A 13,869-nucleotide genomic window follows, 5' to 3' on the forward strand; every position below is an offset into this window, starting at 1 on the left:
GTTTCTCATTAGACTGAATGAATAACCGACTCTAAATGTAGGTATTGTGGTATAAACTGAGTCTGTTCTACAGTTTCTCATTAGGCTGAATGAACAACCGACTCTAAATGTAGGTATTGTGATATAAACTGAGTCTGTTCTACAGTTTCTCATTAGGCTGAATGAATAACCGACTCTAAATGTAGGTATTGTGGTATAAACTGAGTCAGATCTATAGTTTCATAAGGACTGTTATTGGTATAGTGGTTATCTAGGTGGGATTGAACCCCAGTCTACAGCATAGAAGGTGGAGATGTTATCGACTACAATACACCAACTACTGCATTCAGATATTTTCTTTGATGTGATTATCTACTTAGCTCTGAAATAGACAATGAGAAGAAAAGAGAAGGAAAAGTGATGACAGACACAAACACATAATGGAAAGTTTTCACCAGAATTACAAACTGATCTTCATAGATGAACATGAACTCACTATTTGGCAAGCAACAGGTTTCCCTTTTTATCAATATGTTGTCACTCTTCTGATTTTAAAGTGTTAATAACGCAATTATTAACCACTAATAAACTGATTGAAGATCATTCATAAAGTCGTTATAAAAATAATCTAATAGTAATACCAGACATTATTGGTCATACTTGCTGATTGATTTTCTCATTTTAGCTTTGAATCAGTCACATTTTTTGATTATGATGTGTAATTGCCTGTACGATTAGCCTTTTAATCATCGTTGTCTTTTACAGACAGTAAATGAAATTGTGCCTTTTATGTTTATTACGTTTTTAATTGCCTTTTGACTGCATAGAAGCATAAAATATTCTGTTTGTTTTCTATACCTTAACTTTTTATTCTGTATCTTTACCTTGGGGTGGTCTAAGGACTTTTTGTCAATATTTTCATTTTTCATCATTTATATTCATTATGTAAACAAATGAAAGCCTCTTTATTGCAGTGATGGATTGTCATAAATGTTATAAGATTGCTGGAACAGTTTTGGAATAAATAAAGAGCCTAAACATCATGAACAGATCTGAAGATGCTTCCTTGGTAGAATGGTTTATATATTATAGTTTATATGGCTATCATTCATTAGAATTATTAGGATTATTTAAGATGACTCCACCGAATGCTTTCTGTTCTCTGATTTCAGAAGCAAACAATAAACTAAACTCGGTTTCGGCAGTTTTCTCAAGATGAACAATAAGATGGTTTTCCTGTGCCAGCCAGGCACCTTTCAGCCCTCAGCTTCCCCCTAGTGGACACAGCTTTTAAGTTTTGAGTTTGAGTTTCGTTCTGTTAGATTCTTCCGGGATTTTATCTCCAGCATGTTAGAAGCTCTTCCATTGAGAAGTACTCATCCCTGAACACTACAATCATGATGTCTGATTATGACGCTCTGACAGTAAGTCTGTTCTCCTGCTGAGTAGATTTGGTTCTTTGAGTTTTCCACACTGAGTCTGTCACTTTGCTGTTGTTTCCACCAGACAGCTGAGCGTGGACTCAGCCAAGGTCAAGGCTGTTATAGACTGGCCGTGCCTCAGTTCTGTCTACCTGCTATCCAACACTTTCTGGGATGCACCAACTTCTTCTGGCTGTTGATGCAGATGCAGCATCAAAACTCATATAGAAATTAAAACATATTACATTACACATACAAATATATATCACATTGTATACAACAGTCAGTTCTGGCCACACAAGCTTGGTTGAGAGGCGTCTATCTGTGCTGTTATTTCACCATAACATCACAGGTTTTTCTCAAACACTGTATCACTCGGCTGACACGCCGTTGCTAAGAAACGACTCTGACAGCTGTAGGAGACAGAAAACATTCTGTTAAGATTACATTTGACCGACAGCCGATTCGGTCAGACTCTGAAGATGAGACGACACTAAATTCCCAAACTGTCGTGAACACTTTTCAGTCGGCAGCTGTGACAAAAGAACAGATAAACAACCTGGAATCAGCCAGGAATGAACCCAACACCATTCGCCAAACTAAACGGGCTGTAAGAAGCTTTACAGACGGGCTGGAACAAAACAACATTAATACTGATCTGGAAAAACTGATCAAACTGAGCTGAACCTGATATTGGGTCAGTTTTATGGATCAGTCTGATTTGGTCCGACTGAAGATCAGACCACACGTCTGGCGAATGGTATTGGGTTAATTTCTGGCTGATTCCAGGTTGTTCAGCCGTTCTTCTGTCACAGCTGCCGACTGAAAAGCTGCTCAGTGATGACGACAGTTTGGGAATTTAGCGTAAGGAGCTGGAGAACGAACTGCCGGCTGAGCAGTGAGTGGGCGGAGCTCGTTACTCTGACGTAGCAACAAGCTGCTGGTTAAGGAACTATAATTTGGAGGAAGGAACTGAACATTAAAACATATTAAACAGCCCAGTTTATTGATCTCTTACTGTATTTATTTAACTGTTGTATTAAAGCGGTAGAACACTCGAGGAGTGTGTTATCACCAATAACTTCACAGCTGTGATGATCTATTTCACCACAACTCCCTCTGTGTTCTATTGCTTAAATATGGAGAGTGGACAGGCGAATATCGTGTGTGATCATTTAACCATGATGTTATTCTTATGGCATCTCTTTTTTATTCTTTTGTGAAAATGTCAGAATTTGGTCTTAAACACAATGTTTAATAGGAGACCACATGACCACATGAATGTGCTACTTGTTCTCTCCAAGCTCTTTACAAAGTGTTTCTGTGGTTAAATATGGTCAAATATGAAATCGAATATTTAGGATTTGTAGTCAGAAGAGATCAAAACATCTTGTTTCAAGTTTTTAGACAGTGTAAATTCATATAATCCTGCTTGGCAGGAGGAAAACGAGAAAAATGCATGTCTAATCTTATCAGCCGTGAAGCCGCTAGCAAATTCCCATAATGTGATGTAGTGGAGACATAGAATCAAAATAAAAAGGCACTTTAAACTGTCTTCAGGATTCTGGGCCCATGCTCAACACATTAAAAGAGTTTGTGCAGATTTTGGCCGAGCTGGAGTCACTGGCTTCTTCCAGTGTACACATTCTTGTTTTGTTCATGGATTGAGCAATTTTATAGAGAATTGTTTCCAGTTAATCAGTACAGGCCAAGTATTCATCCCAGAGAGCCTTATGGAAGATTTAATCTTGATTTTCTGAGACATTTCTGAGAAAGGCTGGAGAGTAATTACAACCCGCCTACATTAAGGGTACAGTCTTAGCAAAAAATTGTTCTATTTAACACACAAAAACTGTTTTATTGACTTGTAACAAAAGTGGAACCCAATTTAAAAGGTTTTTTAAAGAATATAATGCCACATGTCCATCATCACTCTTTAAAAGATGGTTATTCAAGGGTTCTTTAATAAAGAAAATGATCCTATACAGAACCATGAAGACTCAAAGACCTTTCCATGAACTTGTATGAAATTTGATGTCTGTATATCTGTGTGTGTGTGTGTATCTTTGTGATGATCCAGCTCAGAGATACTATTCAAATCATATTTGAATCTGTAGAGCCACCCTGTCCATTCCATCTTATTATGAGATCATACGAGACTCACATAACATGGAGTTATGAGCCTATGAAGAGGGTCTGAGATACACTCTCCAGTACAGGTTCTTCATAGAACATGATCCTCATATGTTTCATATCTAAATGCTCCATTATCTTCATCATTGCTTTCCAAACCCGCTGCAGCAGCTTCAGCAGATGTAAACCCTCTGACACCATTTCACATGAGTCTCCGTTGTGGACTGAATGAAGAATGAAGGGTTTCCGGCGTGACAGTCAGTCCTTAGTGATTTCCTGAGTGCCCATTGGTCAGTTTCACACAGAATGTAGACAGACACATGAATCCACCAGCTCCACATGGTGAGTGGCAGATGATGTGTATCTCAGCCCCTCTTCATGGGCTCATAACTCCAGACTCTCACCTCAGAGACTTGAGACTTAACTCAGACTTGAATTTTAAAGACTCAAGAGTCGACTCGGAGTCTCACCTCAGTTTCACACAGAATGTAGATGGACACACGAATCCACCAGCTCCACATGGTGAGAGGCAGAAGACATGTATCTCAGCCCCTCTTCATAGGCTCATAACTCTAGATGTGATTCTCGTATGATCTTGTGATAAGATCGAATGGAAAGGGCGGCTCTACAGATTCAGGAAATGATTGAACTGGATTTCTGTGGGAAACTATCACAACTGGATCATCACAAAGATACAGAAACAGATATAGAGATCAGATTTGACACCAGTTCTTGGGCCCCATAGAGTTAATGATGCAAAGGGTTCTTTGTGCGTTCCCCGGTTTGCACTTTCGCTGGGCATAAAAGCACAAACCGGTTGATTGCGTTATTTTCGTGCTGTGTGATCTGAGGAGATCCAGGAGTTTGAGTTCTTATTTGTAGCTGAAATTTGTGTGAAAATGTGTGTTATTCTCTCTCTTTGTCTAGTACTCTAGCCATGACAAGAAGACGAGAAATTCTGTTTCAAAGTCTGTTAAAATTTTAAAAGTCATATAGTGTACATCCAGCCTTAGAAACACCAAATGCTGGGGGCAGCGTGTGCACCTTCATTAAAACTTGTTGGACACTGCTGAGTCACAGAACATCTGGTGTGTTGGGGCCTTTTTGTTTGTCACTGCAGGCTTTATCCAGTTTCTTTGCCTTACACCCCTAAAGTGAAACATACAGCTGAGTTTCAGGGCAGAATCAAGAGGACAGAAACACACCACACACTGACCTGCAGACCACCTCACAGACAGCTGCTCAAAATCAGCTGATCTGCATTAACATACACGTCCAGTTCTGCAGTGAGGTCATCTCTTCTCAGTCTCCTCAGAGAGTCAGGATTACAGTGTTTTGAATATCAGTTATATCAAGCACATGGTACAGATTGTAACAGCTCTGTGGAGGATTTCTGCAGTTTTTGTCACCCTTAACGTCAACCTGAGATCAAAACATAAAAAATCTGTGAAGATTTCACTAATGTCTAATATAAACTGCGAGGTCCAGTTTCGCAGACCCAGACTAAGCCTTAATCTAGACTAAACTGTTTTTCTGATGGTAAAACACCACTGTTATGAAAGTTGAGTGCCAGACAACAGCATGTCTACCAGGCTGACCATAAAGAATGAGTTATTTCACTTCTAAGTCTAAACAGTCACTTCAGCACAAACAGAACTGAGCGCAACGAGACAGAACGACCAGCCGTGCCCTCTTTAACCGACTTTAACCGTCCAGTAAACACCTGCTTAGTCTGTACCATGGTTACTGCAGCAGGCCTCTAACTCTGAGTCCATTAGAGGAGAGCTTCAAAAGTTTGGGAACACCCAGCTTTGCCAAATGTTCCCAATGTAAATTTGCAATAACTTTCCATTTTAAAGGCCATGTCAGATTTACTAAGCGTTTTCAGCAGCAGCTCTCACAGCTGATTTATCAACATGTGTGCAGTAGATGTGCCCACAGGAGGGCAACACTGAGCTGCACCTGACGTCATTAATATGCATTTTAAGGCGTGGGATGGCTGAGGTGTAAAAATAGGGGAGGAGGCTATGCAAATTACCAACCTGGAGCAAATTATTAATGCAAACTCACTAGAACCAAATTGTGTGCTTTTTAATGGTTAGAATAAGATAAGATAAGATAAGATAAAATAAGATAGTAGAAAGTGTACATCTTAATACTAGTAATGTATAAAGTGACATGTATAAAGTGACATGTATAAAGTGACGTGTAGGGGTGACATAGTAGAGGCAGAAGAATGCACATGAAGAATGCACAATTACTTGGACATCGCAGTGAAGGCGCAAGAGAAGAAAGATTTGTCATTATAGGCAAGCTTATCTTTTTATGCATATGTATGTGTATATGCATATATATAAAAAAACCTCGTATCTCCAAAATGGTAACTTTACAGGAGAACGAAAAAACATACATTACTTTCAATGTAAGTCAAAGGAGCCAGATTTTTTTTCCAAGTAATTTTGGGATGTTTCTTTTGGTCCATCCTTCATGAAATGTACACATATACTAAAGATTTCCTATGTTTTTATCTGTTTAGCAGTTTTCTTTCATCATTTCTTTTACTTTCTCCTTGGACTAAGTGTCTCCTTCCAATCCAAAGACATATCACTGCTGTCGGGGCAAAGACATGTGTTTGATTTTTTTGTCACTTTAAAATTTTACATAAATTTAAAAAATGCCAGCTGTCATTCAGGACTAGGAGCTTGGCTTTATACACCTGTGACTATGGAAGTGACTGGAACACCTGAATTCAATGATTTGGATGGGTGAGTGAATACTTTTGGAAATATAGTGTATTTTAGTTCAGGTTCATAGATAACAGTGAGTCATACAGAGTCAGACCATGTAATCTATTATTATCTACAAGTTATTATTATTATTAATTATATTATTATTATTATCTACAAGTCTATTAGAGACTCTGAACAGCCCCACACAGTTTGCTGATTTAGATATGCAGTTAGTATCATGCTAATTGGTGGACTAATTACACTCCCATTGCTTGTTAGATCCATTAGCCTTGTAGCTCCAGTGCTAAAACTAAGGAAGCAAACTTCAGACCCTGAACACGTCCTAGCTGTTTATATTTGGGGCCAGGCTTTGTGCTTCTGCATTGACCCATGTCGGCCTGTAGGGGGCAGCAGTGGCTTAGCTGCTGTATGCGGCACATCAGGTCCCCGGGTTTGTTCAGCTGTGCTCCGATATTTAGATTTTAAAAGGTGTCGTCTATTTTCAGCTCCATAGATCCAGATAAAGCACAGTCTGACACTGGAATGCAAGCAGCTTACATGTCTGAACAGCAATGTTTGCTTAGTTTAGCTGCAGCTGAGTCTTTGTAGTGAAGATGGTCTGTAAATGATGGCGAGATACTGAGTAACGGAGATAATGAGCTGATAACAGTTTGATAACTGCTCTGCTGCTCTAAAGCAAAGCTGAGTGGTGGTAATTCAGTCAGATCCTGGACTTTATTGAGTACAAACAGGGTTATTTTGGGCCCATTTGTGCAGGTTTGAACCCCAGGAACTTCCTGCTGACCTTTTTAACCTTTTTAACAACATCCAATATGAAAATCTGGAGTCACTACAGGCGTCTCTGAAACTCGCTCGCTGGAGCCACTCAGTCATTTTAAAACTCTAACCGCCTTCAGACAGACTGCAAACGTTTTCCTTTAGTTATTATTGTTGTTGTTGTTGTTGTTATTGCGACTGTTTCGTTTGATGTTCATTCTTTTACTGTTCTATTCTAGTAAATAATTAGATTTTTCTAAATTTGAATTTGTTTTCATGAGATATTTTATTAATTGTATGTGTATTATAATAATATTTATAATATTTTATGCTTCTTTTCTATTTGATAGTTTTTATAATTTTTATTATTTTAATATAAATATTTTTGTCTTGATCCTCTCCATGGATCACCACCTTATCGTGGTGGAGAGGTTTGTGTGCTTGAATGATCCTAGGAGCTATGTTGTCTGGAGCAAAAGCTCCTGGTAGGGACTCCCATGGCAAACTGGTCCTAGGTGACAGGCCAGACAAAGTGTGATCCACAATCACCCCTATGAAACCGAAAAGGAAGGACTTGTGTACCCTGCCCGGATCAGGGTTAACGGGGCCCCACCCTGGAGCCAGACCTGGGGGAGGGGCTCGCCAGCGAGCGTCTGGTGGCCGGGCATTCACTCATGGTGCCCGGCCGGGCCCAGCCCGAAGGAGCTACATGAGTCCCCCCTCCCATCGACCCACCACCGATGGGAGGGGCAGTAGTAGGGGTGTGGTGCATTGTGGATCGTGCAGTGTCCGAAGGTGTGGGCCTTGGCGTTCTGATCCTCGGTTGCTGAAACTGGCTTTTGGAAATTGGAACGTTACCTCACTGGCGGGGAAGGAGCCTGAGTTGGTGCGCGAGGTTGAGAGATACCGGCTAGATATAGTCGGGCTCACCTCAACACACAGCTTGGGCTCTGGGTCCAATCTCCTTGAGAGGGGCTGGACTTTTTTCTTTTCTGGAGTTGCCCATGGTGAGAGGCGACGGGCAGGTGTGGGCTTTCTCATAGCCCCTCGACTTGGCGCCTGTATGTTGGGGTTTTCCCCGGTGGACGAGAGGGTAGCTTCCCTACGCCTTCGGGTTGGGGAATGGGTCCTGACTGTTGTCTGTGCTTATGCACCGAACAGCAGTTCAGAATACCCAGCCTTCATAGAGTCCTTGGGAGGGGTGCTTGAAAGTGCTCCTCCTGGAGATTCGATTGTCCTACTGGGGGACTTCAGCAGGTATCGACAGGCCAAGCGATCTGCGGCTTCAGTCGTTGCCAAGGCAAAAACCCGGGTGTGGGAAGAGTTCGGTGAGGCCTTGGAAAGTGACTTTAAGTCGGCTCCGAAAAGATTCTGGCAAACCGTCAGGCGACTCAGAAGGGGAAAGCAGTGTGCCACTAGCACTGTATATAGTGGAGATGGTGTGCTGCTGACTTCGACTGAAGACGTCATTGGGCGGTGGAAGGAATACTTTGAGGACCTTCTCAATCCCACCAACACGTTCTCCAGTGAGGAGGCAGAGACTGGGGACATGGGAATAGGCTTGTCCATTACTGAGGCCGAAGTCGCTAAGGTAGTTAATAAGCTCCTTGGCGGCAGGGCTCCAGGGGTGGATGAGATCCGTCCCGAGTTCCTCAAGGCTCTGGATGTTGTGGGGCTGTCTTGGCTGACACGCCTTTTCAACATTGCGTGGACATCGGGGGTGGTGCCACTGGATTGGCAGACTGGGGTGGTGGTGCCTCTTTTTAAAAAGGGGGACGGGAGGGTGTGTTCCAACTATAGGGGAATCACACTCCTCAGCCTCCCTGGCAAGGTCTATGCAGGGGTACTGGAGAAGAGAGTCCGGCTCATAGTCGAACCTCGGATTCAGGAGGAGCAGTGCGGGTTCCGCCCTGGTCGTGGAACACTGGACCAACTCTTTACCCTCTCCAGGATTCTGGAGGGTTCATGGGAGTTTGCCCAACCAGTCCACATGTGCTTTGTGGATTTGGAGAAGGCATTCGACTGTGTTCCCCAGGGTATTCTGTGGGAGGTGCTTCGGGAGTACGGGGTACATGGCTCTTTGCTACGAGCCATTCAGGCCCTGTACAAACAAAGCAGGAGTTTGGTTCGCATGGCTGGCAGTAAGTCAGACTTGTTCCCAGTGAGAGTTGGACTCCGTCAGGGCTGCCCTTTGTCACCGATTCTATTCATAATTTTTATAGATAGAATTTCTAGGCGCAGTCAGGGGATGGAGGGTGTCCGGATTGGTGACCTCAGGGTCACATCGCTGCTGTTTGCAGATGATGTGGTCCTATTGGGGACATCAGGCCGTGAACTTCAGCTTTCACTGGATCGGTTTGCAGCCGAGTGTGAAGCGGCCGGGATGAGGATCAGTACCTCCAAATCCGAGGCCATGGTTCTCACGCGGGAAAGGGTGGAGAGCCCTCTCTGGGTCGGGGATGAGCTCTTGCCTCAAGTGGAGGAGTTTAAGTAACTCGGGGTCTTGTTCACGAGTGATGGTACAAGGGAGCGGGAGATTGACAGGCGGATTGGTGCTGGGTCAGCAGTGATGCGGGCTCTTTACCGGTCTGTTGTGGTAAAGAAAGAGCGGAGCCATAAGGCAAGGCTCTCGATTTACTGGTCGATCTACGTTCCCACCCTCACCTATGGTCATGAGCTTTGGGTAATGACCGAAAGAACGAGATCGCGAATACAAGCGGCCGAAATGAGTTTCCTCCGCAGGGTGGCTGGACTCTCCCTTAGAGATAGGGTGAGAAGTTCGGTCATCCGGGAGGGACTCAAAGTAGAGCCGCTGCTTCTCCACGTCGAGAGGAGCCAGTTGAGGTGGTTCGGGCATCTTGTTAGGATGCCTCCTGGACGCCTCCCTTGGGAGGTGTCACAGGCAAGTCCATCGGGGAGGAGACCCCGGGAAAGACCCAGGACACGCTGGCGTGACTATATTGCCCAGCTGGCCTGGGAGCGCCTCGGAATCCCTCCCAGGGAGCTAGTGGAAGGATGCTGCCCCCGCGACCTGAACCCCGGAGAAGCGGAAGATGATGGATGAATGGATGGATGGATGGATATTTTTGTCTTGATGATTTTCATTTGTTTTAGTTTCATCTCAACTTTTTTTAATCCCTTGTAATTTGCTCAGCTATATTGTAAATGAAGGTCACCCTGAACGTACTTCTGAGTCGGAATAAAGGTTGTTTGAGTGGTTGATTGATTGGGTGGTTGAGTGGTTGATTGATTGGGTGGTTGATTGATTGATTGATTGATTGATTGATTGATAACACAGAATACAAACCTTATCGTCACTATAGAAAGAAAACCTTGGATCTCCAAAATGGACTTTACAGAAGGATAAAAGCATCTTAACTTTAAATGGCAGTTGGAAAATAATTGTTTCAAAGTCATTTCTAGAGGATTTCTATTAATCTTCATTCAATTCTGATAAAGAAAAGGTCAAGAACAGAGATCCAAGGTTTGGTCCCAAGAGTGATGTTATGTCTGTGTGTGTCTGTGTGTATGTATGTATGTCACTGTGTGTGTCTGTGTGTGTGTGTGTGTGAGTGAGTGAGTGTGTGTGCGTGTGTGTATGTGTGTGTCTGTGTACGTATGTGACTGTGTGTATGTGTGTGTCTGTGTATGTATGTGACTGTGTGTGTGTGTGTGTGCGTGTGTGTATGCTTGTGCGTGTGTGTATGTGTGTGTCTGTGTATGTATGTGACTGTGTTTGTGTGTGTGTGTGTGTGCGTGTGTGTATGTGTGTCTGTGTATGTATGTGACTGTGTGTGTGTGTGTACGTGTGTGTGTGCTTGTGCGTGTGTGTATGTGTGTGTCTGTGTATGTATGTGACTGTGTGTGTGTGTGCGTGTGTGTATGTGTGTGTGTGTGTGTATGTGACTGTGTGTGTGTGTGTGTGTGTCTGTGTGTGTGTATGTGTGTGTATGTGACTGTGTGTGTATGTGTGTGTGTGTCTGTGTATATATGTGACTGTGTGTTTGTGTGTCTGTGTGTGTGTATGTGTGTGTGTATGTGTGTGTATGTGACTGTGTGTGCGTGTGTGTGTATGTGACTGTGTGTGTCTGTGTGTGTGTGTATGTGTGTGTGTGTGTCTGTGTATGTATGTGACTGTGTGTTTGTGTGTGTGTGCGTGTGTGTGCGTGTGTGTCTGTGTGTGTGTATGTGTGTGTGTGTATGTGACTGTGTGTGCGTGTGTGTGTGTCTGTGTGTGTGTGTGTATGTGACTGTGTGTGTGTGTGTGTGTGTGTGTGTGTGTGTGTGTGTGTGTGTGTGTGTGTGTGTGGATAAATACACAGAATAACTGTGAGAGATCTCTGTCTCCAGATTCATGTCCATGGATTACAGTGCTTGGAAGCTGCTCAGAACTGATGTTAGGAATGTAAATCATATTCACTCCTGGTCCATTGAGATCGGCCTCGTTCCTCTATCACAGCCGGATTCATGGATTTTCCTAACTTTCTCCTTCTGTTTGTGAGACAGTGCTCATAAATATACATGACTGGCATGAAAGGAATGTTCTAATCCTCCATTTCTTACAATCATGCAGATTAAATTATTAAAATAAAGTGTTACACCGTTTAGCCACTTCATAAAGTCCACCTCCTCAAATGTACACTCACTGTCCACTGTATCAGCTCCACTGACCATATAGTTCCACTCTGTAGTTCTACAGTTACAGACTGTAGTCCATCTGTTTCTGTGATAATTTGTTACCCCTTTTACCCTGTTCTTCAGTGGTCAAGACCCCCATGGACCCCCACAGAGCAGGTACTATACCAACCAAAAATATCCAGCCAACAGCATTCTGTGGGCAGCGTCCTGTGACCACTGATGAAGGACTAGAGGATGACCAACACAAACTGTGCAGCAGCAGATGAGCTGTCGTCTCTGACTTTACATCTACAAGGTGGACCGACGAGGTAGGAGCGTCTAATAGAGTGGACAGTGAGTGGACACAGTGTTTAAAAACTTCAGCAGCACTGCTGTGTCTGATCCACTCGCACCAGCGCAACACACACTAACACACCTCCACCACGTCAGTGTTACTGCATTGCTGAGAATGATCCACCACCCAAATAGTACCTGATCTGTGAGGGTCCATGGGGGTCCTGACCACTGAAGAACAGGGTAACTGAATTGCCTACACAATAATACTGGGGGAAATAGTAGGTTTGGCCTTCAAGTTCACTCTTAAAAGAGATGGTTCTTAGTAAAGAGAATGGTTCTATTTAGAACTGTGAGATCTATATAGAATAATTTGCATACTTAAATGGTTCTTTGCATGGTGGAATGGTTCTTTAGATTGATAGAGAATGTGCTGTTTATGGTTCTACATAGCACCAAAAATGGTTCTTCTGTTGTTACAATGCCAAGCTTGTATACCATAGAAGAACCCTTTGGGGTGCTATATGTAACCATTTTCCAAAAGGTTCTATATATAGGTCCAGCTACAGCACGTTCTCCATCAGTCTGAAGAACCATTTCACCATGTGAAGGACCATTCAAGCATGCACATGATTCTACTTTATACAGAACTCATGGTTCTTAAAAAGAACCCTTGAAGATCCTTCCTTTAAGATCGTAGGATGTTGCTTAAGGTCTCCAAATGCTCGGAAACCTCAGGAAGCAGTAATTAGCGTAATTATTGTGGAGATGCCGCAATTGACGTCTGCTCTCCTGCACCCCCGAGTTTTCCGTCTGCGCTCCTGTTCGAGTGTTTACGGTAAAGGAGGAGGCTCCGCTCAAGGCCGCGGGTCCTCCGCGCTATGGCGGCCGGGCTAAGGCTCTCCGTTCTGGGCGAGAGAGAGCAGAGCAGCCGGAGCTCAGCGTGGGGAGAGGGCGCACATCTTGAGCGTCTCTAGAGATCAATTTAACGCAGTAGAGGTGAGTCGGGAGCCTCGATTCGACCCCAGCGGTGCTGCCGCGCACCCAAAGGGGCTGCTTTAGGGTTTTAAAAGTGCGAATAGTGAACCGGGACTTGGTTGTGGGAGCGCGGTTGTGCTCGGCGCTGTAGCCGCTCTGCTGCGACTCTGAGGCGGACGAGCTCTGCACAGTTGCCGCCTGGTGGGGTGGAGATTTTGTTTTTTAGCTTATGTTTAGGTAAAAACGACACGGATCTGGATCAGAAATGTCACTTTGGTCCGCAAAGGAGAAAAATGGCCACATCTTTTCTGTTATTTTACAATTTTATATCATTTTTAATTTTTAAAAAACCTTTTGCTCTGCACTCTTAAAAAGATGAGTGAAGTTCTCCAGGAGTTATTTAGTAAAAGCAGTGGCTCTGTTCAGAACCATGAGTTGTAGAACCATTTGCATGCTTCAGAGGTTCTCTGCATGGTGAAGTGGTTCTTTTGATTGATGGGGAATGTTTTGTGTAGGTTCTATATAGCACCAAAAGGGGTTCTGTGATTGTGTACAAGCTTGACATCGTAGCAACTGAGGAACACTTTTTGGTGCTTTATAGAACCATATTCAAAATGGTTTTCCATGCAACTCGTGGTTCTAGATAGATAGAACCGTTTCCTTTGCTAGAAAACTCTGCTGGACGAGTTTTACTTTTGTGGAACTTTTTGTTTGCTGGAGGAGAGGAGCTAGAACAGAGCTGAGGGGAACCTGGTTTTAAGATCTAGAGCAGCTTAATTCCACTGTGTCTAGAACTTGTAATGTTTTTAGGTGCTAGGAAACTGATGGGTAATCTGAACTCCATCCTGCCCCGGTGTTCCAGAAGCGTTGTGTGTGTTTTTGCTTCCCACCTGTTTTCCGACATAACCTGCCTACCTGGGCGCTGATTGGCTGCATTGTCA

General features: G+C 43.5%; 1 protein-coding gene across 1 annotated transcript in view; it reads left to right on the forward strand.

Moving 5' to 3' along the window:
- The first annotated feature begins 12,851 nt into the window (after positions 1-12,851).
- The window catches only part of fndc3ba (fibronectin type III domain containing 3Ba), a 228,081-nt gene continuing 227,063 nt past the window's right edge, over positions 12,852-13,869 (forward strand). Inside the window, exon 1 of the mRNA XM_037546630.1 lies at positions 12,852-12,949. The gene's annotated coding sequence lies outside the window, so the exon portion shown is untranslated. The remainder of the gene's footprint in view (positions 12,950-13,869) is intronic.

This window comes from Pygocentrus nattereri, chromosome 17 (genome assembly GCF_015220715.1).
Source record: "Pygocentrus nattereri isolate fPygNat1 chromosome 17, fPygNat1.pri, whole genome shotgun sequence".
In the NCBI taxonomy this organism is placed as follows: Eukaryota; Metazoa; Chordata; class Actinopteri; order Characiformes; family Serrasalmidae; genus Pygocentrus; species Pygocentrus nattereri.